The sequence below is a fragment of the Chelonia mydas genome, chromosome 18 (assembly GCF_015237465.2).
Source record: "Chelonia mydas isolate rCheMyd1 chromosome 18, rCheMyd1.pri.v2, whole genome shotgun sequence".
Taxonomy (NCBI): domain Eukaryota; kingdom Metazoa; phylum Chordata; order Testudines; family Cheloniidae; genus Chelonia; species Chelonia mydas.
The window spans coordinates 7,584,637-7,611,072 of NC_051258.2; positions in this window are offsets into that span (position 1 = coordinate 7,584,637).

Sequence of the window (26,436 nt, forward strand, 5' to 3'; positions counted from 1 at the left end):
CTGCAATTTTTTCCCCCCCTTGGTTTTGTTTAACTGGGATTTGGTGCTTAATCGCATGGCTGTTTCAGCTCTGGGGGGAGTGGGATTTAGTGTTTTCCTCTCGCAGCCCGGTTCGGCGCGAGCAATAACACTGTGCAAACACACCGCGCTTGGGGAAAAGCAGTGAGGCCTGTAAGACTTTTCCCTTGTTCTGCTCAAACACAGACTGAATATTTATTATTGTTGCAGCAACGAAGAACGCATGGCTTTGTGCTCGCAGGATGCAATGAGTTTGGGGCTCCCTGGAACTTCCAGTGCACCCCCGATGGCAGTGCTTACCTTCTATCTAGCAATATGTCACCCTGATCAATGGACAAGCACCCGTTTCCTTCCTTGGGCACCGGAATAAGGCCCCGTGTGAGCACAGCACAGTCATGCTAGACCTCATGTAGGTGTGGCAATGCCAAGGGGTGAATCCTCAGTTCTGCCTAGTAAATGCTGGCTGCTGCTTAGCTGGCATGCCACCGACAAGAAGCTTATGACGCCACTGTCTTGGGATTGGGTTTATGTTGTTCCCATCCCAAGCCTGGTTTGGAGCAGCCCAAGGACTGCTCTAAACTACACTGGCTTGAAATAGCCCCTGTTAGAACAACAGGGCTCATGAAAGCCCAACATGGAGCCCATGGTGGCCCCTATGTTGGCCCAGGAGGGGGCCATATAAGGCTAGCTATGCCGGCCATGGCTCAACCAGGGAGTCACCCACTCCCGGAGAATCCTCGGCAGCCCATGGGTGACAGCTCTCAGTCCCCTTTACATTAGTGCTGTGGCAGAATTTAATCCCATATTTACAGATAGTGCCATCCTGCCCCTCCCACCCCGCCCGTTAGAGTCCACATTCCCCTCAGCTATGTCTTGCTGGGATTTCCTCACCCCTTAGTGATAAGGTGAGGGGCTCAGAGTCCGGGTAATGGGCTCACTATAACATCCTGACTGGAATGGAATAGAACAAGCGGGACAGCTGACAGTAATTAGATGCCGCATAAAATTTGTCTGGAATGTAGCCAGCTGAGCATCATCATATAGATCAAAGACACCCACTGTTGTGGTTAGGGCGGTCAAGCGATTAAAAAAATTAATCGCGCTTAATCACGCGATTAATCGCACTGTTAAACAATAATAAAATACCATTTATTTAAATATTTTTGGATGTTTTCTACATTTTCAAATATATTGATTTCAATTACAACAGAGAATACCAAGTGTACAGCGCTCACTTAATAGTTATTTTTGATTATATATGTTTTCACTGTAAAAAACAAAAGAAATAGTATATTTCAATTCACCTCATACAAGTACGGTGGTGCAATCTCTTTATCATGAAAGTTGAACTTACAAATGTAGAGTTAATGTACAAAAAGTAACTGCATTCAGAAATAAAACAATGTAAAACTTTAGAACCTACGAGTCCACTCAGGCCTACTTCAGCCAGTCACTCAGACAAAAAAGTTTGGTTACAATTTGCAGGAGCTAATACTGCCCACGTCTTGTTTACAATGTAACCTGAAAGTGAGAACAGGCACTGTTGTAGCCGGCGTGGCAAGATATTTACGTGCCAGATGCGCTAAAGATTCATATGTCCTTTCATGCTTCAACCATCATTCCAGGGGACGTGCTTCCATGCTGATGACAGGTTCTGCTCGATAGCAATTAAAAGCAGTGCAGATCGACGCATATTCATTTTCATTATCTGAGTCAGATGCCACCAGCAGAAGGTTGATTTTCTTTTTTGGTGGTTCGGGTTCTATAGTTTCCGCATCAGAATGTTGCTCTTTTAAGACTTCTGAAAGCGTGCTCCACGCCTCGTCCCTCTCAGGTTTTGGAAGGCATTTCAGATTCTTCAACCTTGGGTCGAGGGCTGTCGCTATCTTTAGAAATCTCACAGTGGTTCCTTCTTTGTGTTTTGTCAAATCTGCAGTGAAAGTGTTCTTAAAACGAACGTGCGCTGGGTCATCATCTGAGACGGCTAGAACACGAAATATCTGGCAGAATGCGGGTAAAACAGAGCAGGGGACAGACAATTTTCCCCCAAGGAGTTCAGTCACAAATTTAATTAACGCATTATTTTTTTAACGAGCATCATCAGCATGGAAGCACGTCCTCTGGAATGGAGGCCAAAGCATGAAGGAGCATATGAATATTTAGCATACCTGGCACGTAAATACCTTGCAATGCCGGCTACAAAAGTGCCATGCGAACGCCTCTTCTCACTTTCAGGTGACATTGTAAATAAGAAGCGGGCAGCAGCATCTCCCATAAATCTAAACAAACTCGTTTGTCTTAGCAATTGCCTGAACAAATAGGCCTGAGTGGACTTGTAGGCGCTAAAGTTTTACATTGTGTTGTTTTTGAGTGCAGTTATGTAACAACAACAAAAATCTACGTTTGTAAGTTGCACTTTCACAATAAAGAGATTGCACTACAGTACTTGCACGAGGTGAATTGAAAAATACCATTTCTTTTGCTTTTCATTTTTACACTGCCAATATTTGTAATAAAAATAACAATATAAAGTGAGCACCGCACACTTTGTATTCTGTGTTGTAATAGAAATCAATATATTTGAAAATGTAGAAAAAAATTAAATACATTTCAATTGCTATTCTATGGTTTAACAGGGCAATTAAACGTGATTCATTTTTTTAATTGCAGTTAATTTTTTTGAGTTAATCGCGTGAGTTAATTGTGATTAATCGATAGCCCTAACTGTGGTCATTCAAGTCTTCTTAGCGAGAGTACCTCCTGCGCCAAAAACCACAGGCCCCATCCCTGTGAGCTAAAGGAGCCTTGTCATCAGCTGCTTGCACTATAGGGCCTGTGACACACAGCTGGGGGGTGTGTTTCTGCTCAGTGGCAGGTAGGGCTGTGCACGTCAGCCCAGCCCTTTGACAGCCCCTCAGGGATGTCCAGCCATCCTCTGCATCGTAATCTAACCCAATCTGCTGCTTTTGCCCCATCACGCCCTCCTGTGGCTCCCCCATGAAGGAGGCCACCGGCACCATCCGGCTTGTAACTCAGCTGCAGCTCTGCCCTGGCCCGCTCTTTTGACGCACCCAGCCCACTTCGTACGGCACGACAGCTCCCCAGCCTCTCGACCCACACAGCCACAGCGCCTCCCCACGCTACATCCCGGGGCGCCCAATGCATGCGCCCCCTCGCTGGCTCCAACGCCTGCCCCCAGGCCAGCCCATTCAAAATGCTGAGAACGTCTTTAGCAACCCGGCTGGGTGCTCTGAGTAATTACACCCCCTTGAGTGTGCCCATTGGCTCCCCCTGCTGTACCCCTCAGCCACAAACGCCTCGCCCTCCCCTTGAATCCCGCCACCATTTCCCCCACCCCATGCTACGTAGCCAGCCTGTTCCCAGGAGGGTGACGCCTACCTCCGCCCGGCCCACGATCGCAACCCCACGTGCCCATATCTCCCTCGCGCCCCTTTGTGCTTTTTTCCCCACGCTGCCCCCTGGCCCATGTGGAAAACCGCCCAGTCAAACGCCGCACGTCCCGGGCCAGCCCCACCCAACTGCTCATTGGCTAGCAAAAGGTGGACGCCTGCCTCCGACCAGCCGGTGACACCAGCCGCCATCACCCACTTGCTGCGTTGTCAGACACGAAAGGGCCTGCTGTCTCCCACGCTGCTCCTCCCACTTGGCCCTGGGACGAGCTGCAGGGCTCCGGCATTGGTCTGCGGCTCTCGCCTGAAAACGCGTCTGTGCCGTGATGCCCACAAAATACTGACACCGGTTAGGTACCTGGTGTGCGGCTACCACTGCCTACCAATATTGTATCGTTGTTTCATTGTCAAACTGCCCGTCCCCCAGCCCTGTCTGTATGCAGCTGTTGGCTCTTGTTTTATACTTGGCTTGGAAGCTGCTTGGGGCAGGGACTGGATTGCTTTTCTGTTTGTACAGTGCCTTGCACAGTGGGGTCCTGGTCCATGGCTGTGGCTCCTAGGTGCTACTGCCATGCAAATGAATAGCCTCCAAGACTTTAAGGTCAGAGGGGCTCATTGTGATCATCTCATCCAGCGTTTCTCAAACTGGGGATCCTGACCCAAAAAGGGGTTGCGGGGGGGAACGATCACAAAAAATATTGCTGGGGGAGCTGAAGGGGGGGCACACAAAGGGCAGCGGAGTCTTTCCAAAAGTGGGGGGGGCAGAGGCCCCTGCTCCCCAAGGCCGCACCCCTTCCGTTGAGGGCCTACCCCACCCCTTCCCCCTAGGCCACACCCTCACCTCTCCCCTTCCCCTCAGAGGCCCTGCCCCCAACCAAGCCAGAAGCTGGAGCAGGGGTGGGGAGCCTGCCCCCCCCACCCATGTCCCCGCCCCCACAGGCTTCCCACCCAGGGCAGGTGGAGGGACCCAGGATCCTCACCGCTGCCCACGTGGCTCTTCTCCTGACCCGGCTCCGGCCTGGGGGCGGGGCCTCGGAGCCGCCCCCCCGACCATGGGAAGAGTTTCGTGGGGAGCCCGGTGCGGAACCTCCACCTGCGCTGGGCAGGGGCCACTGGGGGTGGGGACATTCTGGGGCCTCCCGCACCGCGGGCAGGTGGAGGGTCCACCGCGGCTCCCCACAGCTGCCCACACGGCTCTTACCCCCTCCACCTCCATCTGCCCTGGGTGGGAAGCCCGAGGGGCGGGGACACGGGGGGAAGAGGAGGGGGAAGGGACAGGGTCCGCCATGGCCCCCCCCCGTTCTGGCACCACTAGGGTACAGCAGCCGCCGCTCTCCAGCTGCCCAGCTCTGAAGGCAGCGCTGCGGCCAGCAGCAGTGCAGAAGGAAGGGTGGCAATCCCATGAGTACTCACTCCTGCACAGTAATTTGCTATCACTTCTGGTGTGTGTGGGGGGGGTCATTACAGCCTGAAATATTTTCAAAGGGGGAGGCAGCAAAAAAAGTTTGAGACCCCCCCAGCCCCCTGATATAATCTGACCTCTTGCACATTGCAGGCCACAGAACCTCCCCCACCCACTCCTGTATAAATAATAATAAAGCCATCGCCTTCTCCTCCTCCCAGTTCTCCCCCCAGAGCTCCCCTCTGACGTGCTGCACGCAGAAAACTGCCGCTAAGCAGATGGCGAGCAGCGCTCCTGATTGGCTAAGAAATGCAGACGCAGCCTGACTGTGCTGAAGTACCCTATTATTTTGGTTACCCCAGCCTCCCGCCTCTAGCCCCCCCAGACCCACTGGTGCCTCGGCCACCTGTCATGGCTTATCCTTGAGATTGCGGCCTGGGCTGTCATTTACAATATGTTTTTTTCCCTGCCAAGTACAACAGAGCGCTAAGCTGCAACATAAATCTCCCTTAGGTCCCTTTGCAAATCCCAGCCGGCATGACCACACCAGTTCAGTCCATTCTGCATGAAGCTGGACTTGTCAATAATCCGCCCGGCACTCAAATTCTCTCCTGTGGCAAGGGAGAGACCCCCAGATTTAGAGCCACTGGGGCCCCCACACTTTACAAAGGTGTCTAACTGCAGAACAAAGCAACAGCAAAAAAAAAAAAAAAAAAAGACCAGCAAGAGAAACAAAGTCGCATCAGAAAAAAACCACCCCACACCCGGAGCCAGCCGTTCTCCCGACATGGACTATATTTCACGCAGGGGTATGGACATGAAAGTGCGCCTGAGGGGGCTGCTGAATGCTGCTTCATACCCCAATCGATCACGGGCGCAGAAAGGCCCAGCACTAAATCACGCCCCACTGATTGATCCCTTGTGAGCTCTCACACTGCTCAGTGGGCCTCACAATACTTCATTTGTTACCTTGTGCTGAGGCGCTGGGGTATAAAACAGCCTTGCTGGGACAATAGCTCACGGCTTCACAAAGGGCTTTGCCGATGCCTGCCTCCCAGGGCCTGCAAAACTTCCTTATTTATTAGCATCCATGGCTCCAGGTTTTGCATTTCAATGCACTGCCTGTGAAACCAGCTTTCTAAAGGCTATTGACCTAATTCGTACGGACTTGGCACAATCCCACGCACAAAGACCACCAGTGAAGGCAGACAACACAAGGTGGCTGTGGGGTGGATGAGCACGGTCAGTGCTAGATAAGACTAGAGCTGGTTGGAAGACACATCAGGACAGGACGTCACAACAGCAAAAATTTCGGAGCACCAAAAAGTTTTCACACGAAAGGTCAGAATGAAATGTTGACGTTTGCAGTGCCAACGAAAAATCGATTTGAACCGGAATGGTTTGTTTCCGGGTGGCATTTTAGCTTCAAGGGACACAGCAAAATTAACTGGCATGTTGGAAATACTGAAATGTTTTGGTGACAGATATTTTCCCGTGGACAATGCTGATTTTGCCCAAACCACATTTTCAGATTAAAAAACAAACAAACATTTTCTGGCAGAGAACGTTGAACCAGCCCTGGAAAATATCTAATACTCACTGCGCACAGCCTGCCCCAGCATCCCAGTGATCGCACATTTTAAACTGACCGTATCCTACAAGCCCCATTGCCTTTTGTAATCCGTGCTAACACAGAGTGGCTCTGTGTCCCTAGGGAGACCACCCGTACAGGTTTTTGAGCTTGCTACTGCCTGAAGACTAACAGACCTCGTTCTCAAAGTCAAGCTGCCCAGGATAAAGATTTAACATCCAGCAGTCCTAGGTTCAATGCCCACAGCTGACCCCAGCTAGGGACCTTGTTACATTTCCCAGGGAGTCTTGCAACAAGCACAAGTGATCAGGTCTCTGATCTTAGCCAAAGGGCTGAGAAGAAGCCCTTTAAACTGGAGACAGTCCAAAACTAGAACCGAGAACCCCAAGCCCTTCCAAAGTTGGAGGGGGGAAATTCAAGTTTGAAGCCATAGATCTGAACGTGCCACCACTCACTTCTGGGTCAGATACCAAAGTAGAAAGGGCCTTGACACCTCTTTTTTTATTGTTTAATCCAGTTGGGATGCAGTCAAAAAATCACTGTCATGAGATTTCAGCCCCAAATGGTACAAGATTTCCACCATTCTGGATCTCCTGAGCTCACTAAACCTCTGCCCTTTGGGCAATACAATGTTAACAGCTAGTTTGTAGAATTTCTGCACCATTAACTCTGAACTCTGGCCGCACACTGAACCCCAGCCACCCCCACCCCCTAGGGCCTTCACCAGTTTAGACCAGGAACCTGGAAGCCCTGGCATGCTTGCCTGCACCAGATTTGCAGACACGGGAAGACACAGGGTCCTTAGCAGCCCGGAAAGCTGTCAGGATTCCCATGGAAACCTGTGTTTGATCTGTCAAATCTGTTAAACATTTTGGGTTCAAAGAATTGGCATTTTCTGACAAAACTCTGCTTTGCTGGAAAATTTCCAACCGGTTCTAATTCCCAGAAGACACGGCGGAGCTGGCAGAATGGTTTCATGATCCGAGCCAAGGATTCTTCAGCTCTAATCCTGTATGACCTTAGACAGGTCACTTAACTGCTCCACACCTGAGTTTTTCCCTCTGCAAAGCGGGGGTGATAATATTGTCCACCCCGTGGTGGTGTTGGGATTTTTAAAGCCCTACGCGCTCGTTATCCCTGGACAGGATGATCAGTATAGAGCAAAGGAATGAAAGGGAGGAGGCAGGAACAGAGCGACAGAAAGAATCAAAGGGGAGTTCTAGTGATTTCAGTGGAACTGAGCCAATTGACAAAAGCTGAGGATCTGGCCCCTTAACTTTAATGAAGCGCCACTGATTTCCACTGCTGGGGAAGCTAGTCCATAATGTAATTAAAGATACATACACACACACACAGGCCAGATCATGGAAGTCAGAGGATCTAGCCACCTGGGGATCCAGCTCCCAGATCCTCACCCTCTATCCCGATGGATTTGTTTGTGCAATTAGAAAATGGAACAAATCTTCACACAAAACAGTGCTACAGTAGGAGACAAAAATAATACAGCGAGGCTGTTGTGAGCTGCAACGTTCCAACCCAGTATGGCAGAGCCCTGGCACACTAAGGGTTTCACTGGGAAGGACGCTGCCTTCCTACGAAGTAGACTTTTGTTTTGCATTTAAGATTTCACTTGCCTCTGTCTTATGTTGACAACAAACCCCCAAACTAGAAGCACCTGGTGTTTAGGGCAAGCTCACCCGTTTTCACCCTGCTTAGTGGCTGAGAGACCGTTCTAACATCCCTTCTCCCCACGACACAACCGTAGTTGCAAGTGACCTGGTGATAACATGGTTCCATTGTGTACGTGAGATTTCACATGTCCCAGGCTTTTGCCTGGTTTGGGGATGTGGTTCTGTTCTGTCCACGCTACAGAACCCAACTATGTCTTAACTGTGTAGAGAAACAACCATCTAACCAGATACCCCATCAAGGCTGCTGTCATATGTAGAGAGGGACCACAGACAGAGAGAGGAAATGATCCATCAGTACCAAGCCACGCTGGCACACCCATTTCCTGGCCTTATCCAATGACCCCTAGACTCTAGGGCCTAGAGGAAGGAATGGACTTTCCCCCAGCAGGGTCTGTGCTAGCTGGCTGTACAATGGCTGGAGATGCATCCTGTCCAATATGTTCATCACCGCTTCTCCTGTGCAGCCACTGACTGAGAAAAATTGCAGAGCACGAGGTTTCCATAAAACCCATCAACCTTCTGACACAAACAGCTAAACCCAGCCCACGGGTCCCAGCACTCCACTCTCCAGCCACCTCATCATGCCCAGGTCCTGCAGGCTGAGTGGTTCCAAAGAGAGCAGCGCTATGGAGAGCATCCAGTTTCATTCAGAACTGGTTGGTTCCCTTTGATTTGCCACAGACCCATAAACCCTCCCTTTCCAAGGCCCTGCCTGCAAATCACTGCATAGGTCAATCTGGTATTGGGGTTAGGCTGTGGGTTCCCATTGCACCCCTAGTCCGCAAATTGAAACATTCATCTAATAAACCCCTGTTTAAAAACTGTCCTTCTCTTGAACTCATTCATCGATGGATTCTTTATTTTACAGATCCACTAAAATGTACATATATATATATATATATATATATATATATATATATATATATATATATATATTACACACACCTTAGTTGTTCTCCAGGGGCTATTATCTAAGAATAATTTATCCTAGAAATTTGTTATGTTCGAATTACCAATTAGATATGATTATAACTTACATGGCGAACACTGCACTACTGTTGGAAAATGTGAATTCCATTAAAATCAAATTAGCATGTGTTAGAGGAAGGGAGCTTTTACTGCACTGCACCAGGAGTTTATTGCAGAGCTCTGCCAACCAAGGGATGAAAAAAGGGCTGCCCATTTGTCTGCAGCTGATGGGCTAGCACCCACAAGGGGGGGCACAGTTCTCAGGCACGTGTGCAGGGCTGGTTTTGAGGTGTGTCAGTGCTCATGCAATGTATGGCGGGAGGTTAAGGCTGGCTTTTCTTCTCTTTCCAGGGGGGAAAAAAAGAGACTAAACTAAAATTCCCTGCTCCTGGAGGAGTTTGTCAACTCTTTGCTGCCAGTGACAAGAGCAAAACCGACTTTGATTTTGGATGAAGAGAGAGAATCAAAGTAATGTTTCCGTGGGAAAGTGCACAGCACGCAAGATTTCACATTGCCCTGTATCTTGTGTAGTCGTGTACGCCAGGGAAAAGCGCAAACGACTGCACAAGGCTCAAAGCAACAGAGAATCTGCCCCAGAGAGAGAGAGAGAGAGAGAGTGTGTGTGTGTGTGTGTGTGTGCGCCTCCTCAGCAACAATCTGTGATGAATTGAACACAGAATGGCTACCTGGACTCTCTGCAATTCACAGATTAACGGTGCAGTACACAGAAACAGTGTCCTAAGAGTTCCCTCACTACGAATGCCACACGAACCGGCTTGGAAGGATTAGATTTTTGTCAGTAAACATCAATTCCACCGCAAACGAATCAGCAAAAAATATGTCCAGCGATGATCATCGCACTTTACAGATGAGCAAAATAAGAACAAAGCTGTTTGAGAACGCGCTAGGATTAGACGTAAGGCTATTTACTTGGTCTGTTTTGGCAGGCGATGTTGAAGACTCGTCTCGCTCACCAACAGAAGTTGGTCCAAGAAAAGCTATTCCCTCAGCAGTCCTCAACCTTTCTCTTCCTGGCCCCCCCCACCCCAACATGCTATAAAAATTCCACAGCCCACTTGTGCCACAACTGTTTTTCTGCATCGCCAGTAGCTGAAAAGCCAGGGCTGGCATTAGCAGGTGGCAAGCAGGGCAACTGCCTGGCGACCCACACCACAGAGGCACTACAAAGCTAAGTTGCTCAGGTTTTGGTGTGAGCCCCGGACAGCGGGGCTCAGGCTTCGGCTTTCTGCCCTGGGCCCCAGTGAGTCTAGCACTGGCCCTGCTCTCTGGATTATTTTGGCGGACCCCCTGAAACCTGCTTGTGGCCCCCCATGGGGCCCTGCACCCAGCTGAGAACCACTGTATTACCTTACTGTGGTGTTTAGATGCTGCTTGTAATTATTAGAACTGGGAGAACTGGCTGTTGGGAGTCTGAAAGGACAGGAAACAGGAAAGGGGGGGAGTTGAGGAGGCAGAGTGAGAGCTACCAAGGGTGCAGCAGCAGCTTGGTAAAGAGGTTTCCACTTTAAAAATAAAGTCCTGTTGAAGTTTGTTAGTACCTTGCCTGGTTGCTACAACATTTTGGCGAAGAGGATGGATCTTCTGCCTCTGAACCCACCTGCACCCTTTCTGCAAAGCCCAGGTGAGCCTCCAATTGCTTTTACTGCCTGGATCCATATGTTTGAAACTTATCTGCTTGCAATCAGTGCTACAGAGATTTCTGAAGTAAGAAAGTGTGCTCTGCTAATCCACTGCCTTGGAGCAGAAGGGCAGCGTATATTTTACACTTTTCCCCTTGCAGGTGATAAATATGACACTGCACTCACTGCATTAAAGAACTTCTTTGTGCCAAAAGTGAATGTAGTAGCTAATCGCTACAGATTTCGCCAGCGTGAGCAGAAAACAGGGGAGACTATAATGCAGTATATTGCTTCCCTGAGGAGTCTGATTGTAACTTGTGGCTTTGGGAATATGGCAGATGAGATGATTAGAGACCAGCTCATTGAGAAAACAACCATGCTTCGTGTAATAGAACACTTACTTCTAGAACCACAACTTACACTAGAAAAAGCAATAACCACTGCTACTCAGATTGAGTCAGCTACAGCTGAAGCCAAAATAATGAGCATGGATACAGGAGGCACAGTTCAGGCTGTGACTCCCTTGCAGAAAAGTTCACTATTGCTGCAGACAAACGATTACAAGAAGAAAACTAATGGAAAACCACCGACTCAGCAAATTCAAAATACAATAAAAGCATGCTTTCGCTGTGGATCCCCACAACACAGTATGTCTGGTAAAAGTAGCTCAGTGCAATCATTGCAAAAAGATTGGGCATTTTGCTAAAGTTTGTCGCAGCAGCCAGTTCAATCAACAGGTGCATGCAGTTCCAATACCAGATGTTACCGTGCTGAGCGTGGACAAAATCACTACTGCACATATTCCAGAACAAATAAAGTGCACTGTAAATGTTTCCGCCATACCCTCAGGCAAACCACACTCTATTCAGCTAATGTTGGACACTGGCTCAGCAGTATCTATACTACCTGATTCCATCTATCTGCATTACATTAAAGATGTGCCTCTTACTGAACCCAAACGTCACTTGGTGTGCTACTTGAAAAAACATATTCCAGTACATGGCTGCCTGCCAGCAATAGTTACTTTTGGTGATTGCTGTGTAACTGCAGAGTTCTACATTGTCCACAAAGGCACTCCTATCCTTGGCAGAGATATATTGGCTGCTTTAAATCTCAGGGTAGTTAATGGATGAATTGATCTTCCTCAGCAAAGCACTCTGGCAGTACACACACCAGTTTCAGCTGGGACCCAACACCAGGTTGAGGAGAAACTCAGTTGTGCTCATGGGTTTCTGCATAAAGTTAAAATGTGGAATAATGTGATGCCTGTACGACAGGAGTTATGGCGCTTACCATTTTCAGTCAGGGAAGCTGTTTCAGAGGAACTTAGAAAACTTGTTCAAAAGGACATTATTGAAGAGATTGACTCCTCGGAATGGATTTCACCTATAGTAGTGACGCAGAAGAAGGGTGGAGGCATTCGCCTTTGTGTGGACTTAAGGGAGCCAAGTAAAGCTATTGTGATTGACAGCCATCCTCTTCCTCACATAAAAAAAGTATTTGCAGAACTCCATGGAGCAAAGATGTTTTCTACTCTTGATTTGCAGACTGCATACTACCAGGTTATGTTGCATGAAGATAGCAGACACCTCACAGCATTTATTACACATGAGGGACTATTTTGTTTTAAATGTGTTCCATAAGGTCTCACATCTGCCCCAAGTGCCTTCCAAAAAATGATGTCATTATTCTGAAGAATCAACATGGAGTTCAGTGCTATCTGGATGATAGTATCGTGTTTGGAAATACTTCTGAGGAGCATGACAATAACCTGCAGTCTGTACTAAACTGCATCAGCAAAGCAGGCCTCAAGTTCAATAGGTTCAAATGCAAATTTAGACAAACTGAACTCTTCTTTTTTGGGGCATACAATTTCACAGGCTGGACTAAAACCTGATCCAGATCAAATCCTGGCAATTTCAAATGCTCCTCCTCCAACAGATTTGCAAACCTTACCTTCCTTCTTGTGTCTTACCTCCTGGTATGCAAAATGCATTCCCAATTATGCTTCTGTCATTGAACCATTACGGGAATTACTACGGAGAAGTTCAACCTTAGCGTGGATAACGGATGTACAAGCTAGTTTTGAAAGAGTGAAAGACTTGATTGTACATAGTCCAGTACTTGCACTATTCACTCCTGCATTGCCCACAATTGTAACTACTGATGTTTCTGATTATGGACTCGGGGCTGTCCTCACACAACTACATGAGGGCAACACAGAGAGTACTGTTGCATTTGCTTCAAGGACACTAAGTAATGCTGAGAGGAAATATTCTACAGTCGAAAAAGAAGCACTTGTTTGTGTCTGGGCTACTGAAAAATGGAGAACTTACCTGTGGGGCCGCACGTTCAAGTTGCGCACAGACCACAGCCCTTTGCCGACGTTGCTCACCACAAAAGGACTGGGAAGAACAGGATATCATATTGCTAGATGGTCTGCAAGACTACTCTCTTTCAGTTATGAACTGGAATATAAGCCTGGAAACCAAAATGTGGGAACTGATTGCCTTTCTCGCCTGCCTTTGCCTTCACCAGATGGTCCACTGGAGGATGGGGATGAAGTAGTTGCGCTTATTACAAGCGCTCTTACTGCAGTTACAAAAGAACAATTTCAAGCTGCTTGTTCAGCATGTGCAATTCAACAAAAACTATGGGAATTTCTGACAAAGAGATGGCCCAGTCACCCTAAAAACCTTGCCCAGTTTTGCTGCCTTATTTTAGAGTTTGGGATGAACTTTCTTTGCTTGATGGCTGTGTGCTACGAGGTACACACCAGCTCCTTGTGCCAGAAGAACTACAGTCAAAATTCATACACCTGGTGCACGATACTCATCAAGGAATTGTCAGAACCAAACGACCACTATGGGATCTGTATTGGTGGCCAGGGATGGACTCTCAAACTGAAGCACTCATAAAATCCTGTGTCACTTGTCAAATGCATGATAGGACAGCAGTGACATGTACCCCTCCATTACAGCCTGTTCCTCTTCCTGAATCTGCATGGGAAAAAGTGGTGATTAACATTGTAGGACCCTTTGATACTGCGCCAAGTGACTGCTGATATGCCATCACTTTAACAGACTATTTCAGTAAATGGCCTGAGGTAGCGTTTACATCACAAATCTCTTCTGCTACAGTAATTAAGTTCCTCTCTTCCGTTTTTAGCAGGAAAAGTAACCTCAAAGAATTGGTTTCAGATAATGGTAGTCAATGTACTTCCCTGGAGTTTGAAACTTTTCTAGCAGAGAGGAACATTTTAAAACAGAGGTCATCCCTATATTACCCTCAAGCCAATGGGGAAATCGAACGGTTTAACAGAAGTTTGAAAGAGAGTTTGCAAATGGCTAAACTGGAAGGGCGATTGTGGATAACCTTCACTACTGATTTCTTGCAAGCATACTGGGCTACACGACATGCCACAATGCAGAGACCACCCGCAGAGTTACTGCATGGGAAATAGATGAATACTAAACTGAACATTGCTGCATTGTTAAAGGCACGACCTGATGCCCCAACAGAGGATGATGTGAGAAAAACAGTTGAACGGAACCAAGCAAAGTATAAGGCTTTTACAGACAAGCGGCGGGGTGCTAAGGAACCAAAGTTTGAGTGTGGTTCCTTCGTTAGAATACAAAAATTTGGAATTTTACACAAAGGGGACCATAAATTCACAGCTCCTCTTAAAATCATAGAGAAGAAGGGACCTTACACCTATCGACTTTCTGATGGGTAGGTATGAAATGCTTCTTATCTTGCACCTGCCTATGCACCAAATGGAGATTATGCCAACACCCAGTCTGCATTGGATGACTTCACCGTAGTATCAACACAACAAGACATTGCATTGGAACTGGGGCATGAGAGACGGCCTGTCAGACCCAAACGGCCACCAGTCTGGACTAGAGACTATGTTATGTAGTATCAACAGTGTTTTCAATGTAATATTTCTGCCAACAGTATAGTGTCATTTCATATTTTTTCCTGTGGTTAGAATAACAATGTTTATTTTAATTGGGAGAGTTTCTTAAGAGAGGAAGGAATGTGGTGTTTAGATGCTGCTTGTAATTATGAGAACTGGGAGCACTGGCTGTTGGGAGTCTGAAAGGACAGGAAACAGGAAGGGAGGGGGAGTTGAGGAGGCAGAGTGAGAGCTAGTGAGGTTGCAGCAGCAGCTTGGTAAAGAGGTTTCCACTTTAAAAATAAAGTCCTATTGAAGTTTGTTAGTACCTTGCCTGGTTGCTACAACACTTACCCACCTTAGCTTTTTGAATCTCAGCATCTACTGCCATTAAATAACTATTGTCTGACTCTCCCGTTACCTGAGTCTCGCATAATTTCCTGCTGCTGTGACAATTTAAATCAATAAAAACGGAAAAAAGCGTAAAAATAAACATCAATATTATCCGTCACAATTATTTTTTTTTAATTAAAACCAAACTGCCAAACCTTCACATGAGGAATTTGGGGCAACGGAGAGATTGTTCTCAGTGTGCACATGTCTGGACATGTCCCCAGAGCATCCCACAGAACAAACATTACATAAATAAAGCCCCCACATTGGGCTTTTTACATTGGCTCTTGTATGGACCCAGAATCAAACCTGGAGCGGAACAGCCCCAGAACTTGGCTCCAGATCCAGCTCAGGCCCATCAGTGGATAGAAACCGTCTCCTCACTTCTTAGAACTGTGGCCTTATAGCAATTAGAGGTGGAGGAGACCTACTAGGTGGTCAGTCCCAGAGGTTCTCAAACCTTGTGATGGATCATCTTCGCATCTCCACACCCAGTTCCTCCACTGCTTGGTTCTCAGGACATTTCATTCAGCACACCATTAAGAATGTGAGCTGCATTTTGAGTCCCCCTCTGATCTTACCTCCCCAGTCCAATGTGGGCTCATTTCCTACTTTGTATCTTCTAGGGATTTGTGCAATGGCTCTTCCACTACCATGCAGGAGACTCTCCCACAAGCCAGTTGATCTCGCCCAGCGAATTTCCTTTTCTGAATGTTGGCCCATGACTCCTGCCTGTAACACAAGAAGCAGAGAGGGCTTGTGAATAAGGCGCCGAGCTCAGACTCATGAGATGGGGTTATATTCCCAGCAGGGCCACTAACCTGCTTTGTGACCTTAGCCAGTCACTTCACCTCCGATCTCCTTCCCCTTCTCTGTCTGTGACGTCTATTTAGACAGTAAGCGCTTGATTGTCTCTTACTATATATTTGTATAGTACCTAGTACAATTGGCCCCCAATCTCATTTAGGTGCTACTGTAATACAAAGAACGAAACTGAAACAATTCTCCTCCATCCATAGTGTTCACACCTTTCAGATACTTGTATGGTACACGATCCAAACAACAGGCCTGATCCAAAGTCCAATAAAGACTCTCATGGACCTCACTGAGCTTTGGATCATGCCCCGAATGGTAGAACTTCATGCCCAAGACTTGTAGAACTTCATCAGGGAAAAGTACATATGTGCCATAAAGATTTTATATGGTTCATAAAAAGTCTTGCCGTTTATATTCAAATGATACATTTAATAGTGTATAAAACACATTTTAAAATGTTAAAACACTGGCCTCGTTCTCCTAAAATGTAAAAAAATTCCTGTCACCGTAATAAGCTAGGAAATGAAAGGTGTAAGGCCAAGGACTTTAAATTACAGACTGCGTGACCCAGTTTCTATTATTTTAACTGTACTTGCAGTGTACGTGCAATACTTCTGAGAGAAAAGTTCACTCCTTGTAAGTGGAACAGCTGAAGGTGGAAAGATGGGCTAGACAGAGTGTAGTGAGGTCTGACTTTAGCCCCTTTGTATGTCCCCCAGAATAAGAGCTATTCAATAAGGTGATAAAACATACTGAGGATGAGGAATTGGGTCATTCTGCCAACATAGCAAGTTCAGAATGGAGTGACGGGCATTCTGGGTGAAATCCTGCTGCCATGAAAACCAATGTCAAAACTCCCATTCGCTTCCATTGGACCAGGATTTCACCCCATAGGGACGCAGAGCACAGCTGACTCCTTCACTCAAATTCAGTCTCAAGACACATAAGCAGGGCTGCCAGCTTGGAGAGTTTCTCCAATGGGCTAAACGTGTCACCACCACGCCAGGATGCGTCCCAAGGCCGGGACAGCGTGCGAGCTGGTGGCGAAGGTGTCACAGAGCAGACTCATCATTTTACATCCAAACACCCTGCCCCAGAAGTTATTTCGCACCACTCTGCATGCATCGAATGGAGGACACAAAGCAGGATGGGCGGCCACGCTGTAATGGGGCTAGGGATGCAAATCAAGGAAAAGGCAAATACCGTACATTCAAATGCTACTTAATGCCAAAAGTGAGAGGTAGAAAAATCGGACAGACTATGCTGGGTGCCTCTCCAAATCCCTCTGTATAACACCAGTGGCAAGGAGGGGGAAATAATCAAGTCAGATACATTTTGAACGCTCCACACTATTCAGGTCACCTTGTTATAAATGGGACGTTACAGACAGAGAGCAAGTACAGTGGAAGGCAAAGAGAAGGAGACGGGGAGTCATTTTAAAAGATTAGAGCGATGTTGTCTGTGGCTTTTAGAAAGGGGCGATTGAATGACCTGCTTGAGGATGGTACCATTCAGAGGGAAGCACAGCAGAGCCATTCAAGGACAGAGTCAGATGCAAGGACAAGGGGCCAGGAGCTTCAGACAAGGTAGCGCTTTGGCACTCGAGGAATTTCAGAGGAGTTGTGAAGGTAGGGCTTGAAGCCGCAAACACAATAGGAGAAACTGGTTTGGAAAGGAATGAGGCTCCTCACTCACTTCCAAATAGAATTCCAAGGGCCTGATTCTCATTTATGGTAAGCCCCCTTTGCCCTGCCAGAGTGCTGTAACGGGGCCTTAGCAGAAATGAGAACCTGGCCCAAAGTCTTCGTCTACAAAACTGTGAATGGATAGAAATTCTGAGCGTTTACTCTGTGTGCCTCAGCCCCAGAGCTCAAAGTGCTTTCCAAAGGAGGACATTATCACCAGCCCCTTTTTACAGATGGGGAAACTGAGGCACAAAGAGGGGAACTAACTTATCCAAGATCATCCAGTAGCAGAGCTAGGAACAGGATCAAGGTCTCCCGAGTGCTAGTCCATTGCCTGCTCCATGGCAGCTGGGGATCTAGAGGGAATTTTGGTCGACTGTATATTTCGTAAAATGGATTGCACAGAACCCTGCAGCTGTAGCACTGCATGATGGGAGCTCCTCTACCCATTCACACTGAACCGGTTCAGGCCTGGCTGGGAGACCACCCAGGGAAAAGCCAGCTGCAGATTACCAGAACTACAGGATTTCTCAAAGCTCTTATTATAATGGTCGTAGAACATGGAAGTCATGGTCTTTGTCCTAGCAAGAGAAGAGGACTGAACTAAGACCTATCTGTCCTCTGAAGATTGTTTGTTTTGGGGGCACCACCATGTTCCCCCCATCCCCAAGAGAAAACGGTTCTGCTGCCAGGGGCAGGGGCGGGTGAAATTGTACCCAGGCTGCCTGGACAGGTACACAAAAGCTTTACTGGGACCGGCAGACGGACTGTGTCATCACGCTTTGCTGGTCTCTGGGCCAGACATCACTCTCCTAGAATTGTTTGTGTTTAAAGAACTGCGCCAGGAATAATATCAGTCACCCTAGTGAATATCTCCCTTTTCTCGCCTGCCCTCTATCTTCTGCAAATTCCTCCTTAAGAGCCCACATCTTCTGTGAATCCTTCCTGCACCATCTTCACCTGAACCATTGACCCATATTTTGCCTTGGCGCCGTTAGGTTGGAAGCTTAGGGGCCGGGACCATACCTTGTTCTGAACAAACCTCAGTTATTTGGGGTGCGACATCAAATAATAAGCAATCTAACAGCAACGGCTATCGACGGGGGACAGGTAAAACTTATGAGTTAATTGGGGTGAATATCTCAGAAGACTAAGTCCGTTCTTCCCACCACCTACGGTGAAATCCTGGCCCCGCTAAAGTCAATGACAAAATCCCCATTGATGTCAATCTCCCTATGATACTTATATGGCGCCCATTTACCATAGCATGTTGAACACCCCCTGTGAAGTGAATGCAGCATACCCAAGTTGACACAGTGACCACCGGGCCATCCTTCCTGCACAGTGGGGCTAGATTTCACCCAATGTCTTTATCATCTGTGTAAAGCCAGCCTATGGCATCATCTACCAATGTTACACTGTAGTAATCATCCCTCGGAAATAGCAAAGGACCAACCCTGTCCCACTGAGGGTATTTCAGCCTTTCTGTCCCTGACTGGAACACATAAGCACTGAAGCAAGCTTCACAATTCAAAAGCAGTTACATGAAAGTGACCCCCCGATTCAATCCAAGTCAGAGATGGGCGATCTCGGAGGAAGACGGCTCTGCTTTTCTCCAAACCTCCTTGTTTAAATGTCAGAGCCATGGATTCCCTAAAGTCATTTGATCATTCTTTTAAGACTTTGTTAGCATACACCTTGTTGTGGCAATTTCATACGTGAACTGCCTATCAGGCACAATATTGGTTAAATATATATTTTAAATGAATGAGATCTACCAAAGAAGCCAAGTTGGAACAAGATTGGTTCAGCCACTTTTGAGTTATCAGTGCACAAAATTTCTGATCAGAACAAGCGAGGAAGGATGAAGGGTTTTTTTATTTATGCTGGTTTGAGCAAAAGTTTTGCAAAAAAATATTTGCAAATCCCCCCCACACACACACCAAACAAAAACTCCTGGTTAAGACAAAGCGTGGAAAATATCAGCCCCAAAACAATTTGTTTGAGAACCTTAGAAGCAACTGAGAATGTGTATTGGGGGGGGCGGAGGGGGCAGGGATGCAGAATGAAAGCTGGAATTCAGCTGTAACTAGAGATTGAGCTACTCATGTGGCAGGCACCTCGAATCTCATCAAATATTTATTGCAGATGATCTTGCCTTTCGCTGTGTTTGCACAACTGTTTAGTTGATGGAAAGTAGGCTTTGTCTGATCCATAAAGACCGAGAAATATTTGACACGATAAAGATTAATAAAATAATCCCGCTGGCTCCCTGTCAATCCGAGTCCCAGGCCCCCATCTAGGAGCGATTCTGAATCGGAGAGTGGAACAGGATTTGATAACACTCCTGGGCTGCTCAGACCACACAGAATTGACAGGCTTCCTGTGTGCTTCGGGTGAGCATTCAGAGATCCCAAGAACACCACTCAAGTCACAGAGTTTACGACCAGAAAGGGGCCCCCAGATCAGCTAGTTGCACATCTGCCTTGAGGTGAACCAGAAATTCCATAGAAGGCTCAGGAAACCTGAGGGTGCCTGGCAGGACACTCAGGACCCTGCAGAGATCAGCCAAAAATTCAGAAGACTCTTGGAGAGTCCATAGGCCGGGTCCTCGGCAAGTATAAATCGACATTGCTCCATTGCTGTCAGTGGTGAGGATCCTGCCTTGTTACATTCAGGAGCCGTGGACTCCCACAGACAGCTTAGGAGACTCTAAGGTGGAGTCAAGGGACTTTGTGGGATCCAGCAGCCTGCTTGGATAGAACTGCAGAATCTCAAGGGAACCCCTAGAGTGAAGTTAACGCCTGATTGAGTCACAAAGCCAGAGTTTAACCGGCTGGATCCCCTCCCGCAGGAGGAATCTGGCGAGGAGTTAAAAGGCCTTCAAGAGGGGAAATGCCACGCAAGCAGGACACATCCCAGCCCAGAGATGTGTTGTATCAGATGGCTTGGAGCCAGACTTCCTATCTGCTGAGTTCCATCTTTTAGTCATTATGCAAATATCCCATCCCGGGCTATTCAAAGCAAGAGCCATTCAGCAGAGCTTCCCCTTTGCTCTTTGGGCTGGCAGTAGGGTGACCAGACAGCAAGTGTGAAAAATCGGGACGGGCGTGCGGGTTAATAAGCACCTATATAAGAAAAAGACCCCAAAATCAGGACTGTCCCTATAAAATCAGGACATCTGGTCACCCTAGCTGGCAGGCTGAGGGGCAGACAGGAGATTAGCAAGGTTCACTTGGGAAAGGCACAATTAATTGCGTTTGGGGGCGTTTTGTTCGTTTTTGAAGCAAACAAAGCAGGGCGGGGAGCGGGCCAGAGACAAAGCCGAAAGGTTGGGTGGGCGGAGTGCAAGCAGCTGCCTCTGAGACACACACCCGGCCTATTCAGGCCCTTGAGGAAAGAGCTACACCCTCTGATCCCCCAAAAGAAGGGAGAGCTGCATACTGTCCAGAAAACACAAGGATTGCTCATGGGAGCTGCCAAACCGACCTATCCTAAGGGGATTAGGAAAGTTAGTGGTGGAGTGGGGTACCGAGCCACTGTGAACATTATGGCAAGATCCAGCATTCAGTCTGGTCAGTGGAATGACAATCCCCCTGGTTGAGACCTTGATCTTGTCGGTCCATGTGCAATGGGTGACGTGCTCGATGGCAAGCGTCAGCAGTGGTGAAAGTGAGGACAGGGGCTGGTCACAGTCCTCTGCATGGAGGGGGAGTGGCAAGGCCCCTGCACACTCATGTGTAAGGGTGCAAGATTTGGGATGTGAGCAGAGAATGGGCACGTCTAGGAGACATGGGCAGGTGATTTTCAGCATTCAACTACCGCCCCCCCCCCGCCCCCCGCTGCCCTTAGATCTCATGCCTGCTACCAGGCAGAGGTGTCTTGCAGCCTGCTGAGTCACGTGAGAATGGCACTCCCTGTCTTGTTCAGCATTTTGCACTGTCCATCCAGTCCTCTCCACCTGCCTGGAGAGGAAGGGTCAGCTCCCCGGCAGGTGTGCAAACACAAGCCACACACAGGTTTATTCCCTTATCTTATCCCTTGGGGGTTAATAAATTCCTAGGATTAGCAAGTGTTTGTACAGCGCTTTGAAAGGATAAAGCCCTGTGCATGAGCTAAGCATTATTAATTATTATTATTCACCTTAGTCATTCCCTACCACATTCCACTGCTGACATCCACTAGTGACTGTCAAACCTCAAAGGATGTGATAAACGTTTGCCAGTTCAGATGCTCCTTGAAACCAGCAGAACCTTTTTGGCCTGTGATTTGGGTCTGGAAATTGCATGAGAACAAGATTTCTCAAGAGATTTACAGTGGCTGGTATTTAAGGGGATGAGGTGCCCATCTTCCATTGAAAGCCAATGGAATTTGAGTGCCTAAACCCCATAGGCCCCTTGGAAATCCCTGCCGGTCAAATTATTAGTCGTATTTATTCATCATTGACTGCTTCTGGCTGGGCCAGAAACATGACTTTGACAGTGCGTCTCACAATTAGAGCTGGCGAAGAAATAGAAAAGAAATTTTGTGAAAATGCTCAAAGTTGTTTCCGTATGGCAAAGTTTGAAACTTTCTTTCCTTTCTCTCCCATCCCTCCTCAAAAAAATGTGACTTTTGGGGGGGAAATTTTGAATTTTTATTCTTTCCCCACCCCACTCTTTCTTCCCCACTGGGTACCACAAAATGAGCAATGTCCAGGTTTGTGGGTCCTTTCACCCTACTTGCTCTTTTTGCGATTCTGTAACCTTTCAAAAACTCTGGAAAAGTTACAGGTTAGCAGAGTCAGTTTCATTTCATTCACATCTTTTTTCCATTCATTAATTCTCCAGGAAACAAGCTGCATTTTTCTCCTGCCTAGTCACAAAATAGTTTCTGGAAAGAATTCTTGGTCTGCCTTGCTCATCTGCATGCAGTTCAGTGTAAGAAGTTCAGGCTGTTTTGATTGGCTACTTTAGTCACATGGTACTTTTCTATTCCTCAGTTGGGTTAGTGTAACTCTTGGAATGATGGTTCCAGTGTAAATACAAGAGAATATAATTTGCTTGCAGCAGTTCTCCTGGTACTGAACCACCAAACCAGCTAGTTCTTTCTTACCCATTGTACAAAACGGAGACCAGAGACATCACGGGATCTAGACTGTTCTCAGTGGTCGCTGATGACAGAACAAGGAGTAATGGTCTCAAGTTGCAGTGGGGGAGGTTTAGATTGGATATTAGGAAAAACTTTTTCACTAGGAGGGTGGTGAAACACTGAATTACCTAGGGAGGTGGTGGAATCTCCTTCCTTAGATATTTTTAAGGTCAGGCTTGACAAAGCCCTGGCTGGGATGATTTAGTTGGGGATTGATCCTGCTTTGAGCAGGGGGTTGGACTAGATGAGCTCCTGAAGTCCCTTCCAACCCTGATATTCTATGATTCACTGTCTTTCCTTTAGCAGGACCATTGCTACCTCAACCCCATCCTCCAGCTAATTCATTCCTCCTAACAGCATTGTTATTCCATTCAGTATTTAATGGCAGGAGGTTTCATGGAACTAAGGAGCCTCAACCACCCTGCTCTAACCACTAGACCCCACATACCCCTCCCACATCCTGGAATAGAACCCAGGAGTTCCGACTCCCACTCCCCCTCACACATCCTCTGGGCATGCTTCATACCCTGAGTAAGAGACAACCTTTGCCCCCAGAAGCCAATGAAGCGAGCATTCATACCCCCATTTTGCAGATGGGGCAACAGAGGCAGAGAGACAATGTTGTCTGAGGTCACATAAGTCCTTGACAGAGCCAGGAACTGAGGCCAGGCTCCAGACTGAACGACAAAGCCATCCTTCCTCATTTCTCCATTTGCGCCTTCTCTTGTTCACCGCAGGCCAGGCAGAGCCATGCCAAGGGTGAGACCAGACCTGCTCTCTCAGTGAGTTGGCTATTTCTCACCCTTTTTGCTGGATTAATGTTGCACCAACCCATTGCCGGATTCATGCTCCGGGGGTTCATCTAAATATGATTAAACAACCATTAGCCCACTCGCTAGGAAAATGGAGATTTATAGACTCCCAGACCTCCATTTAAATGCAAATGTGACGTTTTAGCCTGGAACCATGGAAATGAAGAGCACTGAAGAGACAGTGGCACCGGCACGGTCTCCGCTTCATTGAGGCGACCTCAGAGATGGCGTTTAATCTCGCCATCTAGCAAAGTGATGTGACATACAGATCTGGCAGGCTGGGCTGCCAGAGCGGGACTGATAAACTGGTTGGTGCAAAGATCTATATCTGGGTCTCAAATCCACCCCCTTTGCTGATGGAGAGGTGTGTCTGGGAAAGGTAACCTTTTCCCTGACGTAGCCTGTGGGGTTAGGCTTGAAAGTCCATTGCTCTGAATGGGAGGTATGTAAAGCCACGTGACGGGCACGCTGACCCACCCTGCTACTGCATGCCAGGAGCATTCAGAAGACGACAAAGGGTGTGCCAAGGTCAGGTGCTGAAGGCAGCAAGGCCACCTGCTTTTATGCGGTTCTGCCAGGCTGGATGCCAGCTGGCAGGGGATTCTTCCCTCCGGCCGTGTTTGCAAGCTACTGCCATTAAAAGTGCAGGAGAGGATGCACCGAGCATCTGACCAGGAATCCAGTTGTCATATAATGACTTCCACGCAAGGCTCCTGTAAATACATGGGCCAACCCTGTTCTCTTTCATCCACAGGGCAGGGAGAGAGACACTTGGTTTCTCACCACGATGCTTGTTTGCCTCATTCCACCCCAGCCCGGCTCTCGCTAACCAAAGCCAAGATGGCTTAAAAGCGGTTTCCTTTCCCCCCACTAGCACGCTCTGTGCCCCCCGCCAGCTGAGGGCACGGCATGCCAGCCGTTGCATATGCTCTTGGCTCGAGACTGGCAATCTAAAGCTATTCACAGCTAGGCATCTCTATGCACTCACAGACAATACCAACTGCTCATTACAATCAAGCCTGGAAAATGCCCCCCTCTTAGCAAGGGGCGATGCCAATTTAGAAGGTGGCCTACACTTAATTCCAAGAACTGTTCCCTTAAATCAACTTCCTTTCTTCTGGGAGGCCTCCTGCGATACACGAGGAAGGGATAAGGGAAAAGCCAATGTGGTTTGGTTCAACCACATCCACAGAACCGGCAACTCTGCAGCCTGCCCTGCATCAGCAAGCTCTAGAGTGGAGAGGAAGCTCACTCCCCCTGGGTCTCCTCTTAGGCCCTGCCTGCTCATGGAAACGGCACCAGTTTAGCTGGTCACAGACCAGGTCACAGCACATCCTCAGCCTACCTTGGTGGAATGGATCAATGAATTGCTAACAGCTGGCCCAGCCCTGCCCCAGGAAATCCCTGCATTTGAGGTAAGCAACTGTACTCCTTCCTCTAAGCAGAGGGAGAAGGTTAACCCCTTCATTGCTAACCTCTGCTCAGGATCTCTAGCGCCTAGCTCATGTGAGGCTGGCGGCACTCGATATCACACATCCGTCATTGTGCGTATCTAGGATACGTACGACTCCCACTGTCCAGCCAGGCAGCAAACAGCTGATTTGCCTGTCCTGGTGAGGCAGAATGATCCCTGAAGAAGCCAAAGTGATCACATGTCTTGATCTTCCGCGCCAAACATCTTAATTCCCTTACAAAATGAATTAAGGAAAGCAGCGCAGAGAACCTCTGGCCAGCCACAGAACGATGGGACTGGATTTCTTTCCTTCTCCTCTGCACCTTGACTTGGACCCTGGGAGCCGTAACTCTGACCTGATTTGCATGGCATGCTTTGACCCCCCCCGTGAAAGGAATTCAGGGATGAACAGAAAAAGAAAGGGAGACTAAAAAAAGTGAGCGAACAAGAAAGAAAGAAATAGGAAGGGAGAGGACAGATGCGCTAGCTGCAAATCATAAATCAGTTTCCCAACCACCATCCCTTCCTCTCCCCCTCCCATCCAACTTTCGGTGGGTAATTACGAAGGACATCAATTAAAGCACCATGGTTTCCCACCCCCCTCCTTGGTTTGAAGACCTGGTGGTGAATAATGCAGGAGGCTGCAGGGGTAAGGAGCTGCTCCAATTGTTTCATTATTGATGAGAGATGACAGATCCTCCACTGACAATCTGCCTAAGAGATATGATTAGCTTGTAAAAAATTAATCACGGTTCTCCGGGAGGACGCGGGATGAAAACCCCAAGGAGCGACATTATCAATGTTCCCTAATTTCAGGGGACTTTGAAAAGGCTTGAGAGAAACTTGGAGGAGACAATTAAGTTCAATTAGCATCTCAAGCGCTGAGACGTCACTGCCGTTAGGAGACGGAAGGGCGCAGGATGCCAGCCGAGGCACCGATCTGGAGAAGGACAAGCCTGGGCCAAATGGATCCTCTCCCCAGAAGGCCCCTTGGAGGGGAAGCAGCATTCTCCCTTCTTTGTCACTTGCAGCTCAGTTCCGAGTGCTCCCTGCTCCCACAAGCGATGGGAGGGGAGGAGAACGGTCACACACCCAGAGGCAAAAACTGCCTGACATAGGGATCTGCCTAACAGGGCCTGCCCGAGGGAAAAGTCATCTGCATTGCTGCTCTATTCGCACGGCCCATGGGACAGATCCCGCAGGGCCCAAGGGGATGGGCATTCCCATTCGACGCTAGGGAGCACCATATGGAGTGAGGCACCCAACTCCCATTGACTTTCCATTGGGGCATGGGTGCCTAATTCCCTTAAGCCCTTCCAAGAATCTCACCCTTCACTCTTTAGCTCCCATGCAGCACTCTAGGGTCAAGCGTTCTCCATCCTGCTGCAACCTGTTCCCTTCATGGACCCATCTCTCTCCAGCCTGGTCTGTAGCTTGGCCTGCCTTTACTCCTCCCCCAGGTCTCCCTGGTCAAGGGAGAGAGAGTCACACCCCAGAACCCACAGATAATAGGGTGAGAAAGGGC